This window comes from Suricata suricatta, chromosome 2, assembly GCF_006229205.1.
Source record: "Suricata suricatta isolate VVHF042 chromosome 2, meerkat_22Aug2017_6uvM2_HiC, whole genome shotgun sequence".
NCBI lineage: Eukaryota > Metazoa > Chordata > Mammalia > Carnivora > Herpestidae > Suricata > Suricata suricatta.
In genome coordinates, this window is record NC_043701.1 from 103174533 (window position 1) to 103197631 (window position 23099).

Below are 23099 nucleotides of genomic sequence, written 5' to 3' on the forward strand. Positions count from 1 at the left end.
TCCATGATTTGGCTATTGTAGAAAGTGCCGCTATGAACATTGGGGTACATGTGCTCCTATCAGGGAACCCACTGAAGGCTCCCAGGGAATGTTTTAATCTTGCTGTTGCATTTTAAGTTTTTTAAGTGTAATACTACTAAGGCAGGCCAAATGAAAATGACTAATAGTCACCACTGTATGTTAGCAAGTGTTCTGTTTTCCCTTCCCCTAGACTGTTCAGATTTCATACCTACTCCTCTTTTGAAGTTAAGTCATGTGATTTCCTTTGGCCAATATATTGTATGGTGTGTGTCACTTCTAGACTGAAGCTTTATGGACAGGGTGAGATTTGGTATAAACTTCTCCTGGTTTGTCAATCATGGAATTGTATGTTGAGACAGAGCTTCCACCATCAAGTTTCTGAGGTGTGAGAATGAATAAACCTCAGTCCTAGCCCATGTTACAAGAAGAGTAAGAAAATTTTAGAGTGTTGAGCCACTCAGATTTGAGAGTGATTTGCTTCAACAGCCCATCTTGACTGAAACAATGTTAGAAACAGTGGCTCTTGGGACCTAGCCCAATCCTGGCTAAGAATGGGATGGTGGTCTTAAAATATATCCCCCAATTCCTTGATACTCATCCTTAAAATATAGAGCTCAATTTTCCTCCTCTGAGGATGTAGTGGACTTAGTGACTTGCATCTAACTATGGAGAACAAAGCTAATGCCATAGTATAAAGTCACTGAGGCCTTGGGCTTACTTTTTGTTCTCTTTTTAGGTTCATTTGCTCTGGAGAAAGCCACTTACATATCATGAAGACATTCAGGCAACCCACGGAGAACTCATGTGGTGAGGAAGTTAGGCATCCAGCCAGCATCCATGTGAGTGTGCCATCTTGGAAATTCCTTCTCCATTGGAAAAAGTCCAAACTTGAGATGATTTAGCCCTCCCCAACATCTTGGCTCAACCTGATGAGAGACCATGAGCTAAGCCATTCCCAAATTCTTGGCCCAATGAAGCTGTGAGATAATCAATGTTTGTTATATAAGCTACTAAGTATTTGGGTAATTTACCATGTAGCAATAGATAACTAACAAAGTGGGGAAAGGAATAGACCCTAAAATTTAGAAATTAAAAAATTTACTTCTAGTGCTGAAGTAACTACGTATTAACTACATGTTAAAAAACTATATACTATCTTGCTTATAAAGCCTTTAGACCTCTTTCCTCCTGGGAATCACCAATGCCTCTCAACACCAGACCAAATAAACATGAAATATAAATTTACAAACCAATGAACTTGTTATGCAATCACAGCTTCAAGACATATCCTTTAATGTCCTTGCCCAACCCAATTGGTGACCCTAAATTCCTCCTCTGTAGCAATTTGAGAATTGTCCCCAGTCACTTAAAAACTTGGATCCCTGAATAATTAGGGAACTATCTCTAACATTTCCCCTTTATCTCAACAAAAGTCATTTCTTAAACTCAGTGGATGTTGTGGGTCATGGGAAGAGCATCTTTATGACACATAAACTATATTCTATATTTATTTTATAATTTGTTAAGCTCCAGTGAAATGCAAAATAGTGTTTCAAGCAAACAGTAGGTCTTAGTAAATACTTACTGTCAGCTCAGGACCGGAGTTAGGGGAGGCCTGAATGCAGTACGAACCCAGTTCTTGCTCTCTAGGAGCTTAAAATATGGTTGAAGAGACCAGGTACACACGAGACAAATGGAAACAAATATAATGAAATTCAAGTGGTGAATTGTGTGATGTTGACTTGGCCTACAGTAATGGTCACACTTCCTGTCTGCAGAAGGGTTACATTCGCAAGCCTCAGCAGGAATACCTAGGCCCGTGGCTTTTTTCCTAGGATCCGGGAAAGACATTATGGGCAGTGCATTCCTTGGGGTTTATTGTACTGCTGGGGTCTGTGGCTGCTTGGAAAGCACAGGCCCAGAGCTGGGCAGGCAGGGCAGGCACAGCCCAATTTTCTCTCAAAGTGCCAGAGACTTTGGACAAGGATAAACACTGGGGTTTATTCCAATCCATGCTTCTGAGACTCTCACATTTTATTTTATTTATTATTAATTGCTTCCCATTCACATTTTAGAATTTCTTTTCATGTTGTATGTAATACTACCAGTAGCTGTTGTTTACTGAGCCATTTACAATGGAACAGAGTGTAGTGACTGCTTCATGTGCATAATCTTAATCTCTGTGGTAACAGAATAAAGGAAGACATGATTATCTTCACTTTATGAATGAGAAATCAAAACTCTAAAAGTTTAGGCAACTTGGTTCAGTCACAGAGTTTGGATGTGACAAGAATAGGGCCTGGACCTACTCTCTAGGCAATCAAATCTGCCCTCCTTAGCACTAACATTCCATCTTGTAAATAGTTTCTTTCCCCCACCCTGTCCCAGAGCTCAACCTCTCTCTGCTGTGAAAGTGGCAGGAGCATTTTGAGAAGGAGCAGGCACTTCTCCATCAGGACCAGTAAGAGGAAGGACCACTAGATCCTCTCAGACTAAGGCAGAATCACTCTTGGGTGATGCTCTGAGCAGTCTCAGGATCTCTGGGAACTTCCTTCCCCCTTCTAGAAACAAGAGATCTGCTCATGTGCTCTGCAGGTGACCTTTATCTGATTCACCCCAAATGTATTTGCCAAGGTGTCTGAGAAAATGCCAGTTAAGTCTGGAGTTCTGTTTCCTTAGCTTGTTGTCTTGACAGCCTGCCCTTGGGTCAGCTTCCCCAGTGGCCTATAGAGCAAAAATGAGTACATGCCACCAAGGCAGAGGGGAGGGCTCTGTTTAGGTCCCACTGGGCAGTGGAAACTGAGAAATCATTGCATTCTTGCCTTGAGGGAAGTTCTGAAAGCCGCTTTCATGTAAACAATAGGACCCAACAGAGAATGAATTTCTGGTGCATTATCCATGACTTCAGCTGATGTTCTAAAACATGAGGCCAAAGACCCCAGCAGTACGATAATCCCCAAGGAATGCACTGCCCATAATGTCTTATTGCACTTACAAAAAGGAATTTGTAACCAAGACTGGGAGAAAGACCAAGGCCCAACCCTATGCTGGGAAAAGCCAGTGTTATTGCGAATCATCATCAATAATGAGAGCTCTATAGGGCTGTGCTTATCAGAAATTATCTAGCAATACCACTGACGGTCAATAAGAAAGGTCCAGCTCCCAATGCCCCACTCCCTCCCACGGGGGGAGGAGTACAATTTCTTTGACTATAATAAGACTCCCTTTGCTTCTTTCTCCCTCCTTCCACGCAGACTTGCTTCTCTGCCTTTGAGCCAGAATTTGTTTCATTCTGTCTACAGAATGAAGTCTCTGGTGGATGCTGGCTCTTTGAATCCGTGTTCTTCTTAAGCTCAAGAGGTACAAAGGACAGAAATCCCTCCCCAAATTTGATGCTTTAGTTTATGTGAATTGGCTTCTATTTTTCTTCTTAGAGTTTTAGTTTTAGTATTCACTAATTTCAACCTGGTCTTACTGGGGATCACTAAGGCATGGGGGTGGGGAGGAGGGGCTGTGAGATAGGAAAGAGATTCAGAAGAAGGTAGAGTTAGGCAAAAGTTTCCTACAATGAAGTTTAGGGATGAAGATGGGAAATAGAGCCCAGTAGGATCTGCCTAACAGGAGGGAACAGGCTCGGCCAGGGTTTTGGGTAAAGAGAGCACAGGGAACCCTCAAGCTGGACAGTCCTCTACCCTGTGTGCTGGGAGGGACCCTGAGAAGTACTCTCACCTCTGTTTAGCAGGCTGGGTCAGGTCAAGCTCATTAGTCATTGGCACCATGGGGGTCCAAATGAGTCAGGAGTTAACAACTGAGCCAAAAATCAGAGTCCAGGACTTTGGATAGGGGGACATGCACAGTTAAAAGCAATATAAGAATAGGGCGGGGACAAAACATAAGAGACCCTTAAATACAGAGAACAAACTGAGAGTTGCTGAAGGGGTTTGTGGGTGGGGGAAGGATGGGCTAATGGGCAAGGGGCCTTACAGAGGACACTTGTTAGGATGAACATTGGGAATGAATATGTAGGGAACGAATCACAGGATTCTACTCCTGGAATCATTATTGCACTATATGCTAACTAACTTGGATGAAATTCTTCCATTGCTGAATCACACAAACTAGTCCCTGAAAAGAGTAGTTCTTTCAGCACGAGTATTCAAACTTCAGAACTTTGTGACCAATCAAGATAGAAATGGAATCCAAATGCATTTCTATCATGCACTGAATTCAATAGAGAAAAGCTTTTGACACGTAAGAGAAATCGAATTCATCCCAGTTGAGATCCATAAAAACAGTGTCTGAAGGTGTTTCCTCTGGTGATTTACCTAAGGCATGAATGAATTGAGCACACACAGCTGGGAGAGAAATTAAGTATCAGAAAAGAATTTTCCTGAAATGTTTCATTTATGGATTTATTTACTCAAACTCAACTACCTCCTGTTATAAAACCAGGTTAAATTCAGACTTCATAACTGAAAGGAAGAAAGGAAGAAAGAAAGAAAGAAAAGGAGAGAAAAAAAAGGAAGGAAGGAAAGAGAGAGTTGGAGAGAGGCAGGGAAATAGGGAGAAAGAAAGGCAGGAAACTACTAGCATGCAATTATCTGAAACAAGAAAAAAATTAATATATAGACATGTTGAAATTAAAAAAAGGAAATAAAAAATAAAAATAAATTTAAAAAGGAAGAGACTGAAAATTTTTAGTAAGTAAAACATGATAAATGGAAAAAGACAAATGAAAATTATTATGAAGTATTTCTTATAACAATTTAAATTATATGTATTTTTTATTTTTTTAATGTTATTTATTTATTTTTGAGAGACAGAGAGAGACAGTGCAAGCAGGGGAGGGTCAGAGAGAGAGAGGGAGACACAGAATCTGAAGCAGGCTCCAGGCTCTGAGCTATCAGCACAGAGCCCGGCATGGGGCTTGAACCCACGAATCGTGAGATCATGACCTGAGCTGAAGTCGGACACTTAACGTTTGAGCCACCGAGGCACCCCAACAATTTAAAGTATATAAAACATTGTTGATAGCCTCTTTATTTCCTGTGATGCATGTGTGTCTGTGTTAATCTCAGTGAATGTTCAAAAAGAAAACACGTTCATTTTCTGCCTCAGGTCCAAAGCCCTCTGTCATCAGCAGCTCAAAGATGGCAGGTGAAGAAAACAGTGAGTTGACAAAGGTCTGGTCCCTGTCCTCACGGAGCCCACAGACCAGCGAGGCAAAAGTGGGGCCAGATGTGGTCTGAGGACTGAATTATGTTCAAATTATGTGGGAACCCAGAGACCTTTCTCTTAAGCTGCTTTTGTGTTTCCATGGAACTTTCCCTTGATATTCCACCTGTCAGTTGAGTGAGGTGCTGTCTTCCTGAGGACTTTCAGGATGCCTTGTCATATCTCACTGGAGGCTGACCATGGCTCCCGGTTGTGGAATTGAGCTGGCCAGGTAACTCAGTACACATGGCTGATGCGAAGGGTTTGGATGATGTTTTGTAAAAGAAGGGGCTTGTCATGTCGCTTTGAAAATATGGGGCTCTCATAAAAAGATTTCAGCAGATATCTGAGCCCTTTCACTAGATGGGGATGCCCTTGAATTTCATGGGATGCCTCTGTCCCTCCACTATGGACCCCACGTGGCTTGTCTAGTAGGGCCTGGGCCTGGTTGGGGGGAATCAGAAACATGGAGGGGGAGATCTAAATCCTGACTAGATGGGCTTCACAACACGGAGATGCCAGGCTCAGCAATACATCAGTGTTTATGGAGCGTGGGTAATTCACCAGGAACTTTCACTTGTGCTTTTATCTCTTTTAATCCCGTTAAGAGGTGGAATAAGGCTGAACGGAGTTGGGATAGGACAGAGTCAGACACAAACCTATGCTCCTGCCTTGGGGGTCCATGTTCTTTCAGAAACATGAGGATTTTTCAAGTCCTTGGGAGTTCATAGGCATGTGTTCAGGGAGTCTGTTTCAGAAATGTCCCCAGGATTTGTTTTCCTCAGGTGTGGTAAGACCTGAGATGCAGAAATGACTCCTGGAGGAAGTCTGTAGGCTCGCAGTAAACTGGGAGGCACACCGTGCAGGCCCGCATGGAGAAGCAGAGGTGACTGGGAGCAGAGGCAGAGAATGGAGGCAAGAGCCTTCACTGCGATTTCCGTGGGAAGGAACAGAGGAGACACGGTTACCAGGCTCAGGACTGCTGAGCTGAGTAAGTGTCAGTGAGCTCTGGGGCGTAGGGGCCGTGTGGCTCCTGGCCCTGGGTGATCAGGGCAGGGGACAGTGGCCCAGAGTGTGCGAGTCTCATGCAGGAGGTGACTGGGATGTGGGCTCCAGATTGGCTGGTGGGCATTTGAAAAACTTGGGCTCTGGTGATTTCCTTACTACTGTGTCTAGAATTGGCTAAGCCTGAGGGGCATTCCCTCCAAGGTCAGTAAAACCCCGGATATCAGAGCATCAGAATACAGGAAGTACGAAACTATAGTTAATACAGAGTCTGACTGTTCTCAGCAAATATATTTGTTATATTTTCATTTCAAAGATAAACTGTAAGTATAAATGTGTGTGTGTGTGTGTTTCTTTTTTGATATCACCAGAGTGACATTCTTGTAAGTGAAAATTGCCACAGAAACTGTATCCCTTTTATTAAATGTTTTTTTTAAATTTATTTTTGAAAGAGAGAGAGTGTGTGTGCCCTCATGAGTGTGCGCTAGCAGAGTGGGTCAGAGAGAGAGGGAGACAGAGGGTCTGAAGTGGGCTCCGTGCTGACAGCAGTGAGCCCGATGCAGGTCTCGAACTCATGAACTGCAAGATTATGACCTGAGCTGAAAGTGGATGTTTAACCTACTGAGCCTCCCAGGTGCCCCATAGGAACTGTATTTCTAAGCCTCAGCCCCACTGAGGAGACTTACTGATCACCAGTTCATAACAAAATGACAGAATGAGATGTAAGAAGACCAGCTGAAGGCCAAGTGACATCCCCACAGGCTCTGCAGATGGGAAGCAGGCAGGGATTCATGCCGAGAGATCGGTGGGAGAACAGAGGAGATGGTGGTGTGGGCACACCACATCGAAAAGAGCCTGCAAAGCTGGGACCATATTCACTCGGAGAATATCTCTGTCGTGTCTTCAAAACAACATCTGACATATTAGTATTCTTGGCTCTAGTTTTATAGATACTTTTAGGTTTTTAGCTTTTAAAATGTTCATATATTTGCTAGATCTTATAGTTGTATAAGATCTATATACAGAATATAAACCTAGATTTATACATGTACTTTAAAAATAAAATACACACATATAAAGACAAAAAAATCAACACCAGGGAAATGTCAGAATTTTTTTCACAATAACAACAACAACAACAAAATCAGCGTGCTCCTCAGTGCGGCAGTAAACTGACCACAGCTCCTCCTTTAGACCAGTATAATTCTCCCCTGGGTTGCTTTGGCTCCGGGGGGAGACGACCCCCAGCAACGCGGAACAGCCTGTATTGAAGATGTGCACAGACACACGTTGGGTTTCCTCCTGTGTGCGGCACACTGCAGGGCTGTTGTGGCTGCAACACAATCCACGGGACGAAGATTATTGTGGTAAAATATACAGTGACCATTTTCACCATGCATGAGGGTGCACGAGTACATTAACATTGTTGTGTAAAGATCACCACTATCTATACTCAAAACTTTCCCACATCGCTAACAAAAAGTCTGTGCCCATGGGGTGCCTGGGTGGCTCAGCCAGTTAACCAACTGACCCTTGATTTTGGCTTGGGTCATATCTCGGTCATGAGACTCATGATCTCACAGTATGGAGCCCGCTTGGGATTCTCTTTCTCCCTCTCTCTGTCCCTTCCTGCTCAAAATAAGAAAACTAAACTAAAAAAAAAAAGTCTGTACCTAGTATACTTGGCCCTTTCCTCTCTGCAAATGTGCCTTTTATAGGTACTTGATGTAAATGAAAACGTACAGTATTTGTCTGTCTGTGTCTGATTTATTTCACCCTGCATAATGTCCACAAGGTTCATCCATGTTGTAGCCTGTGTCAGACTCTCCTTCCTTTTTAAGGCTAAGTGATAGTCCATTGTTCTCTTCTGACACTTCTGGTCACCAAATATGCGGAGGTTTTTTTCCCCCTAACTGAGCAGTTCACCACCCCACCAGCTGGATTCCCACAATTTAAGTCAATCCTGATGTTTCCCGGAGATGGCGTCAGATCCCATAGGTTAAGGGCTCAGTCCCACAAGACCACCCCTCACTTCAGATGCCAATTGCAAGTTCTGAGTCCCTAGATTACCCACATCTTCTTTCTTGGCTACAATCTGAAGGTTTCGATGAGCCCCTCCTTAGGTTTGAGTAATTTGCTAAAGTGGCTCATGGAACTCAGGGAAACACTTACTTACATTTACCAATTTATTAAAGGACATGATAAAGGGATGCACATGAATGGCCAGAAGAAGGGATATATAGGGTGAGGTCCGGGAGGCTCCCAAGAACAGGAAGTTCTACCCCGTGGAGTTGGGGTGTGTCACCTCTCAGAGTGGATAAATTCACCAGCCTAGAAGCTCTGGAAATCCTCTACTGCTTAGGAGTCTACAGAGGCTCCCTCACATAGGCATGGTCAATCAGTAACTCCATTTCCAGCCCCTCGCCCCTCGCCGGACAAAGCGTGATAGAGCTGAATGTTTTCAGGCTTCTGATCATGGTCTTTCTGGTGACCAGCCCCCCCCCCCCCCACCATCCAGGAGCCCAGCCACAGGTGCCTCATTAGGACAAAAGATGCTTCAGGTGCTCTTATCACTTAGGCAATTACAAGGGTTTTAGAAGCTCCATACTAGAAACTGGGGAGCAGATACCAATATATACATTTCCTATTATCTCACAATACCACGTTTGGTTTATCCATTCACCTGTCGCTGAACAGATGTTTCCTCCTTTTGGCCATTATGAATAATGCTGCTGTGAACACGGGTGTGCAAGGATATTTGGGTCCCTGATTGCCAATTTTTTTTTTTTGCAAATACACGTAGGAGTGGAATTTCTGGGTCTCTGGTAATTCTATGCTTAACCCTTTGAGAAATTACCAAACTGTTTCCCACCAAGATATCCCCACCAGCGATAAGCAGTTACCAATTGCTCTCCCTCCTAACCAACACTTGTTATTTTCCTTATGCTTTTGTTTTTTCTATTCTGTTTTTTAAATTATACCCAATCCTAATGGCCATACAGCAGTATCTCATTGTGGTCTGGACTGGCTTTTCCCTAACGACTAAACACATTGAGCATTTTTTGTGTGTCATTACGCATTTGTGTATCTTCTTTGGAGAAATGTCGCCTTGAGTCCTTTGTGGGTCCGACATTATTTTGCCTTCTCTCAAATGGTCTCCCATCTTCTTTGCTAACAGAATGCAGCCTTGTTTGGGTCTCCTCCTTCTGGGCAGGTGACCCTGTCCCCAGCTTAGGGTAAATCTGACACTCTAGTCTATAAGCCATCCCCCTGGCTGACTGTTCAGGCGAGTTCTGGCCAAGGAGATGCGAGAGGCAGTTTGCTGAGGGGGCTTCTTGAGAAAGATTTTTGCAGTTAAAAAGTGCACAAGGCAAAGACCATTCTTTTTCTTCTGGACATGGTTGTTTGGGATGAGGTGCCTGGAACTGTGTGGGCATCTTACCACCATGAGAGAAGCCAACCTGAAGAAGATGGCAGAGCAGAAGGAAGAGGGTCCCTGGTCCCCAAAGATGTTGTTGAGTAGCCAGAGTATCCAAACTCGGAGCTGATGTCACACCTTGGGACATCTTGTCATATGAGATCATGCATCCCCAATTCACGAGGACATTGGAGTCACACTTTTCTGTTTCTTGCAGCTGAAATCATCTTGTTTAGGATTTTTAATACTTCTTCTCTAAAATGTATGTAATTAATTATACACATGAACATGAATTTAGTTGCCAAATATTTATGCACTATCAGTTTAATTTCTATTAGTATGCTAACAGCTCACCCTCTTCTGTAGAAGATGAGTGGATGTAATATAAACCTTACATAATTATCAAAGGAAACCCACAGTGAGGGGTTCAGATGGAAAATTGAGACTCAGGGTTGGAACAGGGGCCCAGGTCAAAGTGGAGGTCACATCTGGGAATAAGAGAAAGGCAAGGGAAGGGAAGGACTTTTTTCTGTCCTCCCTTAGTAACTTTTCCTCCTGAAAGAAAAAAAAATGCACATCTGCCAAAGATTGAGCTGAGGAATTTCTGCAAGCGATTGAAAGCAAGTCTCTCTAAGCAAAGACGAGTTTGAAAACTTCACCCACCCTGCGTTCCTTTAGCACAAACCATTTTCAAATTATTCTAGCACATATTTTTGAAGACTGTTTTTATCATTTGGGACTTGCTATCTCACCTAAAAGGAATGTGGGTTTATTCAGTTCGAGGTTTCAAATGTGATAGGAGGAAGGCATGAACTGAACTTGGAGCGATGAAGAAATCTGCCTAAGGGGCCCCCGGGAAGATCTTCAAGTCTGCGATTGTGGGTGGGATTCTTCAGATTCTACCATGGAGGGCTTAAAACAAGAGAAGAAAGATGACTGCGACCCCCCCAAGGAGTGTCTCCCTGACTGTTTGCTCAATCCTTCTGAGGTGGAGGGGCTGGAGAAAAGTACAGGACGTGTCCCCTAGCTCGAGTGGCCAAGGGCTCCCTTCTCTCATTATGCAATGTACCAAGGGACAGCTGTGAAAGGCTGCGTCCTGCTATCTGTAAGCTTGGCTGTTGTGTGTAAATGATCGTCAGTCCCGGCAAGGGTGCACCTGGGGATAACCTCTTGCTCCAAAGAGGGACAGAAAATGCGTGGAGGAGGGGGAAAGAGCCGGGCTTGGTTCTGTGCTAGGACCTCGAGGGTCCCGACCCTCCAATTTACTCCACATTGAAATGGTAACAGCAGCGCTCTGCTCACGTAGTCTCTGTAAGCAGTAAATAAGACCATTTCTGCGGAGATGTCTTTGGCGGTGGGGCTGAGCTGAGTGAGGGGAGGGAGGGCATCACACTGAGGCATTTAATTGTATTTCCAGATGAGATCATCCACGAAATCACTGTGCTTTATGTGTGTGGGGGGAGGAGGTGGTGTTAAAAGTATAAATTGTGAAATGTGAACATTAAAATACACCACTGATTTCATTTGGATACATACATACACACCACACAAATGACCCTAAAGATCTACTCTTCCTTTCTTTAAAAAAAAATATTTTTTTAACATTTATTTATTTTTGAGAGAGAGAGAGAGACAGAGGATGAGTGGGGAATGGGCAGAGAGAGGCAGGGACACAGAATTCAAAGCAGTCTCCAGGCTCCGAGCTGTCAGCACAGAGCCTGACACGGGGCTCAAACTCACAGACCATGAGATCATGACCTGAGCTGAAGTCCAACATTTAACTGACCAAGCCGCCCAGGGACCCCTCCTCTTCCTTTTTTTTTTTTTCAATAAGCTTTTGTGGACATATGTCAGGCACACCAAAAAATGCACAAACCATAAGTGCACAGCCCATTTTTACGCAGTGGACACACCCATGTCATTCCACCGGGGTGAAGGCATAGAGCGTGCCAGAGCCTTCCTGTTGCCCCTGGCCCAGTCAGGACCACGTCTTTCGAAAGTAACCTTATCCTCACTTCCAATATCTCAGGTGGATTTTGCATGTTTTTAACCTTTAGGGAAATGAATCATACAGGATGTGTTTCTGGTGTATTTTACTCAACGTTAGGCTTATGTGATCCATTCATGTTATTGCACACAGCATATTCTCATTGCATGAATACACCACAATTTATTTGGTCTATTGAGGGACATTTGCATTGTTTCTGGGTTTAACTATTATAAATAATGCTGATGGAAACATTTTTCATTTGTGCATTTCAGGGAAGAGGCAGAGAGATGTAGGAGTATAATTGCAAGATCTTCGGGTAAACGTGTGTTCAGTTTCTGAGAAACGGTTTCCAGGATGGGCGATCCAGACGTCGTCCCGGCCAGCAACATGTGAGAGCTTCTGGGCTTTACATCTTCACCAATCTGCAGTGTTGCCAGTCTTTTAAATTTCAACTATTCTGGTGGTTATGAGGTGGTATCTCGTTTCAAACTATTCAATTTGAATTTCCCTGTGGTTAATAAGGTTGACTACCTCTCCTTTAAAAAAATTTTTTTTAATGTTTATTTATTTTTGTGAGAGAGAGATAGAGCGTGAGCAGGGGAAGAACAGAGGGAGAGGGAGGCACAGAATCAGAAGCAGGCTCCAGGCTCTGAGCTGTCAGCACAGAGCCCGACACGGAGCTGGAACTCACAAACCACAAGATCATGACCTGAACTGAAGTCAGACACTTAATGGACTGAGCCACCCTGACTACTTTTTCATATCTTTTAAAACTTTGTATTTATTTATTTTGAGAGAGAGAGAGAGAGAGAGAACAAGTGCCAGAGAGGGGCAGAGACAGAGAGGAAGAGAGAATCCCAAGCAGGATCTGCACCATCGGCACAGAGCCAGATGAGGGGCTTGATAGCACAAATTGTGAGATCATGACCTGAGCAGAAATCCAGAATCAGACACTTAAATGACTGAGCCACCCAGGCACCCCTATCTTTTCATGTCTTATCAGGTATTTGGATAATTTCATTTGTGAAGTGTTTATTCAGAGTTTTGCCAATTTTGTTGTTGGGTTGTCTGTCCTTTTTACATTGATACGTAGGAGTACTTTATATATTCTTGATATGAGCTTTTTTATTATATGTTACAAATACCTTCTTTTTATTCCTTTATGAACAGAAGTCATAAGTGTTAATATAGTCCAGTGTCCAAATCCTTTCTTTTATGGTTAGCGTTGTGTTCTTCTCTACCGCAAAGTCATGGAGACATTCTCCAATGTTCGATCCTACAAGCCTTATTATGTACCTTTTCCCTTTTGATCTATAGTCCATTGATACTGCTTTCTATGTGAGATAGAGATGAAGATTATTGTTTTGGGGATATTCAAATGGATATCCAATTGACCCAGCATCGTTTGTTTTTTTAAAAATCTTCTTCCCATTGTTTCACGTGCCACTTTTATCGCTAGTCACATGTCCATACAATATGGGTCTATTTCTAGACTCTCTGCTATGTTCCCTAGTCTATCTGCATATTCCTGTCACAGTCCTGCACTGCGTTATTGTTACATTATAATAAGTCTTAATATCTAGTCATGTTTGTTCTCCAACTTTCCTCTTTTTTAAGCTTATCTTAGCGATTCTTAGACCTTGACATTTCAATATAAGTAAGAGAATCAGCTTGTAAGTTTTTACAACAAATGATTCCATGACACCTTAAAATTTTATTAAATTTGTATAGACTACTTCGGGTTTTTGTTTGTTTTTCAGTGTTTATTTATTTTTGAGAGAGACACACACACACACAGACCAGAGTGGAGGAGAGGCCGAGAGTGAAGGAGACACAGAATCCAAAGCAGGCTCCAGGCTCTGAGCACAGACCCAACACAGGCCTTGAACCCACAGGCTGTGAGATCATGACCTGAGCCAAAATCCAACACTCAACTGACTGAGCCACCCAGGCGCCCCTGTATAGACCACTTTGGAAAGAATTACCAACTCCAAGTATTTAGACTTTTGACCCATGAATATGGTATATTGTTTCATTTGTTTAATTTCTTAGTTGCTCTCTGGAATGTTTTACAGCTTTCTGTGTAGAAGGTTCATGAATCTTTTGTTAAGTTTATTCTAGCTATTTGATCTAAATGAAACATTTTTTACCTCACTTAATAATTGATGATATTATGAAGAAATAGAATTGGCTTTTGTGTATTAGCCTTGTATTTAGAAACCTTGGTAAATTTATTGATTAATTCTAATAGTTTATGTATAGATCCTTTTGGATTTTCTACATAAAATATCATGCCATTTGGGAATATGACAGTTTTATTTCTTCCATTCCAACTTTTATTTCTGTGTTCTCTACATTCTTTCTCTCACCGGCTAAAATGACCAGTGTCATATTTAACAGAAATTCAGGTGGTGAGCAGACTTGTCTCATCTTGGCCTCAGAGAATAAAACGTAATTTTATATAATGTTGGCTATATTTTTAATCAGATGAAGAAATTTTCATTCTACTGCTAGGTTAAGAGCTTTTTTAAACAAAAGTATGAATAAGTGTTGAATTTTATGGAATGTTTTTTCTTGTTCTATGGAGATGATTATACGATTATTCTTCATTAGTTAAATGTGTTAAATCAGTTAATGTGATAAGATACCTTAATTGATTTTTAAATGTGTTAAATTAGTTAATGCGATAAATCATGTTGATTGATTTTCCAACATCAAACTAACTTTGAAACTTGATCTTGACAGATTATCTTTTATATATATATATTGCTAGGTTCAATGTGCTAAAATTTTGCATTGGGTTTTTGAATCTTCACTCATGAGAGAGAATGTGTGACTTTTTCTTCTTGTAGTGAGACCAAGCAGGACCATCCGGATACAGTCGGAGAGATGACGCTGATTCAAAGCTGTGGCTGCGGGTGCCTTGTGAGGGTCATCAATTTCCAGTTCAGTCTTACTCCCTCCCAGACATCTTGGACTCCACTTCAACTGGAAATGTTTGCTGGGCACCTTCTTCCTTGGCTTGTTCGGTCTCCGTTTCTGTCCTCCTCTCTCATGAGAGTGCCCGAAGTTCTGCTGAGCTGCTCAGCTTGGAGTCCGTGTTTGATTCTGGAATTGGCTGCGGCCTTGCAAGGAACGTGACCCTAAGCGTTGGACTCACCCTGCACATTCCCGGTGCTTTGGTTGTTATCCTCTGCCTGCAAACATGTTTTGTTTTTGTCTTTTTCTATTTTGTCCAGCTCTTCTAATTTTTCTCAATGGAAAAATTAGCATGAACAATGATCAGTCATTGTTCCCATTTCTTTTTAATTCCAGACCCGCTCTTCCTCCAGATCTCAGCCCCTCCGACTCAGACTGACAATGGCTGCCTGCTCCTAGGCCATGTTCCAGACCCATCCTCTATGCCACTGATGGGCTCCTCTGTGTAAAGCATGGTTACACACAGGTCACCCTCCTACTTACAAGCCTGCCTTGATTTCCAGAAGCCTGCAGGACAAAGCCTTCTTGCTAAGTCCCCCCCCCCCCCCGCCCCCGTCAAGGACTTCAAACAGAAGGTCTCCTTCACCGCACTGCTGCCACTTACCCCTCCCATGCCACGTGTTCCCTAAGCCACACTCCATTTTAACTCATGCATTTACTCACCATTCTTGGAGTGCATTAGATACATTTCTTGTCTCTGCGCCTTTTCCCTCTGCTCTCCTGCCTAGAACAGTCTTTCTCCTGCTTATGGTTGTCTTGGTTCTGCCTTTCCTTTGCAGCTGGTTCAAATCCCCTTGCCTATGAAGTTGTCCTGCTTTCATACCCTGGGACACTTTCCCCCCTAAGGGTATCTGGAATGCTTTCTTGCCTTTTAGGTGACAAAACAGCCACTTCGTGCCATCCATTAACTTATCTGAGTGTCATCCCCAGCCAACTGGATGATGCTCAGAGAAGCCAGCCCTTCAGCCCTTCCATCGGCCTGATAGCTGGCACAGACACATGCTCAGTGGATATAGATGCTTTGGATGACGATGGCCATGGTCCCCATTGGAGTTGCTCATCAAACATGCCTGGCTTCTGGCTGGCCAAGCGCTGGGTGGTGCACCCCCATCCTTTCTCAAATACAGTAGGGCCATGTTACTGGATTTGGCCTATGAAATGTGGGTAGGAAACATATGCATCTCTTCCAGGGAGAAGGTCTAAAAGCCAATGCACAGATTCCCTCCTGTTTTGGCAAAACAGAAACCCTCCCCACCTACCTTGGCCTTATAAAATGAGTGAAAGATATACTTTTCTTCTCATAAGCCACTGTAAGCTTGATCTTGTGTGTGACCATGCATGGCTTCACCTCTCCTGACTGGTGTAACAATGCCAGGATGGTGATGGTGAGGTTGCCACTACTGATGATGATAGAGATGATGAAGAAAAGTAAAAGAAGATATGAATCTCATTTTCTATCATGTCCCTCAGGCACCCCTTTTTCAGTCGGCCAGAAGAAAAGCTCTTGCCCCCGAAGTATCATAAAAATCTGCCTACATAAAGATGACAACAACAACATTTAAGCAGTCTTTTTCGAAATTGTTCAAGTAGCAACCAACTTAAAATTGCAGCACCATTTCCTCTTTTGATAACTCCGTAAGAGAGTAGCTATGAAAGCTACCTTTGAACACTTGTTCATGTTCTAGGTACCTTCTTCATCATCTTGACCTTCATGACAACTTGGCAGGATGGATCCCATTAGTCCCTTTTCAGTTCACAGACTGAAGCTTCTAGATTTAAAGGGCTTTCCGTGGAACCACACAGCCGGTAGCGTGTGGTGAGGCTGGGTCCCTGATGGTGATCCATCGTCACCTCTGAAACCCACATTCCTTCTTTGTCAGTGTGCTGCCCTCCCCATTCTGATATTTTCAATCTTAGTACACGAAGGGGAAATAAAAGTACTAACAGAGTGCATCCCTGTATTCTAAGTATCTTCTATAAAATGATAAGCAGATGAGCACGTAAAAAATAAACTATTCAAGTCATTAACATTAGCTATTTATGATTTTGTCTATGTATTAATTTCATCCTGTTTCCATTTGTTTCTTTTCTCTGCTACCTCTGAGCAGACAAGTAGTAGGAGGCATTAAAGTTGCAAGAAAACTTTATGGGAGGAATTTGAAAATAGAGAATGTTCTCTCCGTTAATTTAATTTTAGTTTCTCTGGGGAAAAAAATCCCTCTATTATTTCGTTCTAGCCCAGGGAACACTGGCTTTAGGCCAGCGCTATGGGAGTGCCATTTAAGAAGTACTAGGTGGTGCCTCTGCTATTCTGCCCCCCATCTGACCTTGCTCCCTCCCCTCCAGCTCCAAGAGAAGACAATTCGGTCAGTGGGTGGGAGTCAGCCCTTGGCTTCCTGGAGAATGTCCACATGGATGGGCAGCTTGAATTGAGCCTTTTTGTGATGTTAAACCCTGGGGATCTACTGGGTTTGGGCCATTACCTCATTTTGCAAATACCGTAAGGGTCAGAGAATCTCTAAACTTCTTACCCAAGGGGAGAACTGATATCCTGGCCTCTTTCCTGCCTTGTCCTTAGCTCTTCAAATAATCTTATTTTATGTACCTATCCATTATGCCACACTCTGTGGCAGTATTCATACCAGTTTTCATAGACATCAGGCTTTGAATTCAGATAGGCATTCACATTCTGGCCTCGCCTCTTACTAACTCTGTCCTTGGGCAACTTACAGGGCCTTGTCAAGCCCCAATAATCTGTTGTTTTAAGTGGGTGATAATAACACATAGGGTTATTTTAAATGTTGAAGGACATAATACTTCTTACATAATATTCAGTGACTGTTAACTACAATTTTAATATCTTAAATTCCTTCAGAAGCTGTGAGTGACAAGTTTAAAGTGCTCACTCTACTCTAATTGTGCATGTAACAAGGTTGATTTAAAATCTTCCTCATCCATTCATTCAGTAAATGCACGATGAGCACTCAACCTGCGCCACTGTGTGGCCCACATACCTACATGTCTATACTGATGAACCATGGATTATTGGGATTCACCTGTGTGACACAGACCCAACACTGGGGGAGGTGAGAACAGTAGAGCCATATTGTGGGCTCGTTACTGGCTACCATGTCAAGGGCAACAATGGAAATTTTTACTAAATTCCATTGGTGGAATATGACAGAAGAAGGTCAAATCCAGGGTGATGGGCCTTCAAAACTGAAACCTGATACTACCTAATTGAGGCCTTCAAGGGTCTTGCTTCAGTATTTATCTTATATAACTTAATAAATAATGGTCATGAAATATCATCAGTGATATTTTAAACATAGTAGGAAAAACATGAAGAGAAGATTTATTCAGCAGGCATAATGGTTCTCCACCTTCTTGACCTGCGATGTGCATGTGTGCTTGACCTGTGGCATGTGTGCTCAGTGACACATGACCTGAGTCCTCACTCCCTATGACACGTGTGCATGATGGCTGGCTTCCCTGGGACTCTCCACTACCCCGTTAGAAACTCTACTTCATTTCCCTACTTTCCTTCCTACCTAGATGACTCATTCCAATTCCAGATTTTCACTAAATGTCACAGCTCAGTCCGTTAAGTGTCTGACTCCAGCTCAGGTCACAATCTCATAGTTCATGAGTTCAAACCCCACATAGGGTTCCACACTGGTGATACAGAGCCTGCTTGGGATTCCCTCTCTCTCTCTCTCTCTCTCTCTCTCTCTCTCTGCCACTTCTCCACTTGCCTGCATGCTCTCTCTCAAAATTAATAAATAAACTTTAAAAAAAGAAAATAAATGGCTCAGGGCGTGACCTTGAGTCTTTGTCTTCCTATTCCTAGACACAACTCTCTGGGGCCTTTGGTCCAAGTCCAGACTACTCTTTATTGAACTGAATTTACTCATTCAGGAGAACTTGTTAACTTTTTAGAGATAAAACCCAAAGAATAAACTAGAGGAGCCAATATCAAGCCCTGACTCTCAGTAATATCCCTGGGCCGGTGTTCTTAGTCCCTGACCCTTTATCTTCCTCTCTCCCTCCCGCCTCCCCTGGTGCATGTCCCACTCCCTGCTAGAGTGGACCTGGGAGCTGTGTTCACACTGCCATGATGTTCCAAAATGAAGCACTCCCTCACCACCCTCTTCCCTGGCACATTTTCATCAGGTGTTGGCAAATATTAATAAGGTAACTTGAGGTCTTCAAGCGACTTCAGCCCTTGGCTTGTCTGAGAAGTTTTTCCCCCTTCATTCTCTCTATGCAGGTCCAGCTCAGCTTGGCTCCAAACCCGTTATTTTTTGAGCCAATGCAGCCTCTGTGCTTGATGAGGACCTCCTTGTCTTTCTTGAATCTTTCTTCTACCTCATTCCTCAGAGTTTCTGGGGTTATGGGCAGGGTGTGAGCTGGTGAGGTGCAGGCTTTGGTGTGGGTGCCAGACCAGCACTGTGGGCCATCTGCTCAGACTGAAGGAGCCCCAGGTGGTAAGGGAGATCTCTGGAGGACACCCATGGCCACCCCATGGTGGCCAGCCCAGAGAGAAGAGAGAGACAGGTCAGGTAGACATCAGAAGAAAGCCTATCACAGTGGTTCTGCATCACCTTTGTTAGAGGTGGTCAGTGTATTGGCCATAGGACTACCTGGCCCTGAAACTGCACAGAAACCACTCCAACCTGTTTTCTCCAGAGGGACGTCTGGCTTGATTCCTATTTCATAGTCATTTTATTTCAATCTCCTGTGGATTTAATACTCAGAATGAGTCCAGGGAACCTCATGCCCAGGGCAGTGAGAGAATGGAGGAGAGGCAGGCTATTCAAAGAGCATGGGGCTGGGGGTGGTCAGATCTGAGTGAGAGAGAGAGAGAGAGCAGCTCACTTTGGAAAAGCATTCACTTTTGGTTCAGCTTGCTCTGTCTGCTCCTGTGTTGACTTTGGGCAAGACAGTTCACCTCTCAGAGCCTCAGTGTCTTCATCTGTACAATAGGAATGCCTCAGGCTTTGTTGTTAGAATTAAATGGAATAACGTAAACCCCTCCAGAAGCTTGAGCCTTCTTCTCTTGGAAAGAAGAAGGATGCCATCCATATATATCCCAATGGCCCTGGCCAATTCATGACTCTCACTCAACAGAGACAATCTCAAAGGAAGAGAAGGGAGGGAAAGGACCCAGTGGAGGATGAAAGGTGTCCATGAGGAGACAGTTTAGAAAACATGAAAGTTGAAGTGCAGGAGTCTTCTACCTGAGGAAGGACCTTGCCCTGGCCCAGCAGCTAGTTCTTGGGATTTCCCATCTTCCCTCTGGCCAGGTTTCTGCTTCCTTCCCCCTCCTTGCAGCCTCTAGTCTGAGAGGCACAGAAGCTCCAACGAGGGGCCGAGTCATTATAATCTGGGTCTCAGGACCACCAGTCCTTCTAGAATGGCCCTCAACTTCTACAGCAGCCATGACTTGTCCAGCTTCTCAGGTCACATACTTGCTCTGCCCTGAGTTTCTTGTTCTTCCTTCCTTCCTGATGCCCTACTGCAGCCCTATTCCAGTGACCAGAAGAGGAGACTATGTTTGGGCTTTGGACTGGTTACTCTCCACAGTCTGCATATGGTCACCCTCTTAGGGCAAGTCTGTGCTCTGGGTCCTGGTGGGGAGCACCTGCCTCCTGCCTGGCCTCCCGCCTTTTACTTCTCTTCTGCCACCCCTTTCTTCTCCTTGGTCTGCTTCACACACAGCACCCCCAAACCCAGTTTTTGTGTCTGCAAAATTCCCTTCCCATCTGTACTGTTGTTCACAGACTAATTTTGCTTCTGAATTTCAAGTTGTCTATCAACCATGGAAAGAAAGAGGAGCAATGCATTACCGTTCCGGTTATGTACTGGGCATTCAGTAATCGGTTTTATAAGTTAGTGAAGAAATATTTATCTCATGAGATTAAATAAAGAATTAGTTCATTCATCATTCTTTCATTCATTTCCAAGTGTCCCCTCTGTGCCATGTCCTCCTCAGGGTCCTAGGGCAGAGACTTGCCCAGAAAAGTGTAGGAAGCTTGTGTACCAGCTTCGCTGTCGAAGATGCATGTGGCATCCACTTCAACGCAGGTCATGATCTTGTGGTTCGTGAGTTTGAACCTCGTGTCAGGCTCTGTGCTGACAGCTCAGAGACTGGAGCCTGCTTCGGATTCTGCGTCGACCTCTGTCTCTGTCCCTCTCCTGCTTGTACTCTGTCTTTCTCTCTCTCAAAAATAAATAAACATTGAAAAGAAATTTTAAAAAATTTAAAATGCAGAGTTTGGAAGTGAGTTTGTACTCCAAATAATAGCAGCCTTGGGAACGTCACATTGGGAAGCATATTTCAGTTGCCCAGGCTCAAATGACACACTTTTTTTTAATGTTTATTTATTTTTTGAGAGAGAGAGAGCACATGCACGAGTGGGGTAGGGGCAGAGAGAGAAAGGGAGAAAGAGAATCCTAAACAAGCTCCAGGCTTCACATTGTCAGTGGAGAGCCTGGCTCCGGGCTCGAACCCACAAACCGTGAGATCATGACCTGAGCCCAAGTCTGACGCTTCACCAGCCGAGCTCCAGGCACCCCGAAACACACTTCTGAGAGATGATCCTGACGTGCTTCCCACAAGCACTGACCCCCCTTCCCACAACGGACAGCCGCGAGGTCACACAGGGTGCACGGGGGTCTAGACACAGCGCGTCCAGCAGTTTGGCTCTTTGCACGCGGCAGGCACTGCTGGGCTCACTGACACCTGGTGTCCCTGTCCTTTGTGCCCTCCCCACCAGGCAGGGTCTAGCATCCCCGCAGTGTCTCTGGGAGCCGAGTGCTCCTAAAGGCGCCGCACAGCCCGAGAGCTGCCGGCACCACACTGCCAGGCCAGGGCCACAGCTCTGCTAACAGATCGTCACTCGGCCACACTGTCGGGGAAGACCATAAACAGTTGGTTTCTCTAAGCCTGACAAGCAGTTGCTGGCGCCATCTGGTCCCGTAAGCACCCCTGACTCTGCCGCTCTTGCTGCCCCCCAAGTGCCTGGTCACAGGGCCCGGATGGCAGAACTGCTGGAGCAGAGATCAAGGTCAGGCTTCAGGCTCAGTTCTGGAAAATGACTTGTGCGGTCCCAGGACCGTCCTCTCTCCCCCTGGGCTCGGGATGCCCATCCCCTCGCGGTGATCCTCCTGTCCGATTGCAAGCACAGGGAGAGCTGCATGTGGGAGAACCTGACGCCTGCTTCTGAGTCTCCTGGTCCGGCCATGGCCCCTGGTTCTGCGTTCCCTTCCGGCAGGTGCGCGCTAGTTCACTCGGAATCTCATTGCCACTAGAAAACCCACCCACAAATTTGCAGTTGAAATCTGGTGCTTTATTCCTGTCATTTTCTGAAAGCCTGCAGCAGATTTTCTCATTAAAAATAGGTCCCTTTTCCTCCTGGGTGGCTCAATTGGTTAAGCGCAGACTCCAGCTCAGGTCATGATCTCACAGTTCGTGGGTTCAGGCCCCGCTTCGGACTCTGTGCTGGACTCTGTGCTGACAGCTTGGAACATGGAGCCTGCTTCAGATTCTGTGTCTCCCCCTCTCTGTCTGCCCCCTCCCTTGCTCGCATGCTGTCTGTCTCTCTGTCTTTCAAAAATGAATAAACATTATAAACAAACAAACAAATAAAATTATGTCCCTTTTCTATTAAACCCCGTTCCCTTTAAGCGTGGGATGACAGGATCTGCTCCTTATCATTGAGGCGACTCCATTGTGATTTTCAAGATGTAGGCTTGGATTACTGTCACCTCAATTCCTAGTCTGGAGGGCTGTGCCCAGGCCGAAGGGGGCCTGGGCAGGTGAACAATGGAGAGGGGGCGGGGAGGGAAATTCCCCGCTGCTTCCTCATTTGCATCTGCTCTCTTCTTAGCCTCAAGTAAACAAGCCCCTAGGAGCGGGTTGGCAAACACTCACACTCGGTTATCAAAGATAAGATTTGGTGTGCAACTCCCCAAGGTTTTTTAAAAGGGTCAGGGCCTCCATTTAAAAGAAAATATCTCTGATTATGGAACTACAGGCTTTGGAACATAATGAGAGCATATAGGTGTATGTGTGGTATTTCTGTGTGGTGTATGTGTATGCGTAGTGTGTGGGTGCAGTATGTGGTGTGTGTGGTATATGTGTGTATGTGTCACATGTGTGGTATGTGCGGGTGGTACATGGTTTGTGTGTGTGTGTGTGTGGTGTGTATGGTATGTGTATCTATGATGTCACAGTAGTGTATGTGTGTGGTATGTTGTATGAGAATGTGCGGTGTGTGCGTGGTGCGGGAGTGTATATGTTGTATGTCACATAGGTGTGTTGGGTATGTGAGGCGGTGGTGTATTTGTGTATGATATACACTGTCCGCGTGTGATATATGTGCTGTGTGTGTGTGTGTGTGTGTGTGTGGTGTGTGGTACACGTATGATGTGGAATGTTGATCTATGGTGTGTGTGTGTGTGTGTGTG

At 44.3% G+C, this 23099-nt stretch overlaps 1 long non-coding RNA gene across 2 annotated transcripts in view; it reads left to right on the forward strand.

The window, feature by feature from the left end:
• LOC115271807 overlaps positions 1 to 14867 on the forward strand; it is a 17491-nt gene extending 2624 nt beyond the window's left edge. Inside the window, exons 2-4 of one of the 2 annotated variants that reach the window (XR_003900099.1) lie at positions 758 to 860; positions 11921 to 12119; positions 14501 to 14867. This is a non-coding gene — a long non-coding RNA (uncharacterized LOC115271807). Of the gene's footprint in view, positions 1 to 757; positions 861 to 5160; positions 5468 to 11920; positions 12120 to 14500 lie in introns of those variants that run through there. The other variant, XR_003900100.1, reaches the window with a different exon arrangement.
• Positions 14868 to 23099: the final 8232 nt, after the last annotated feature.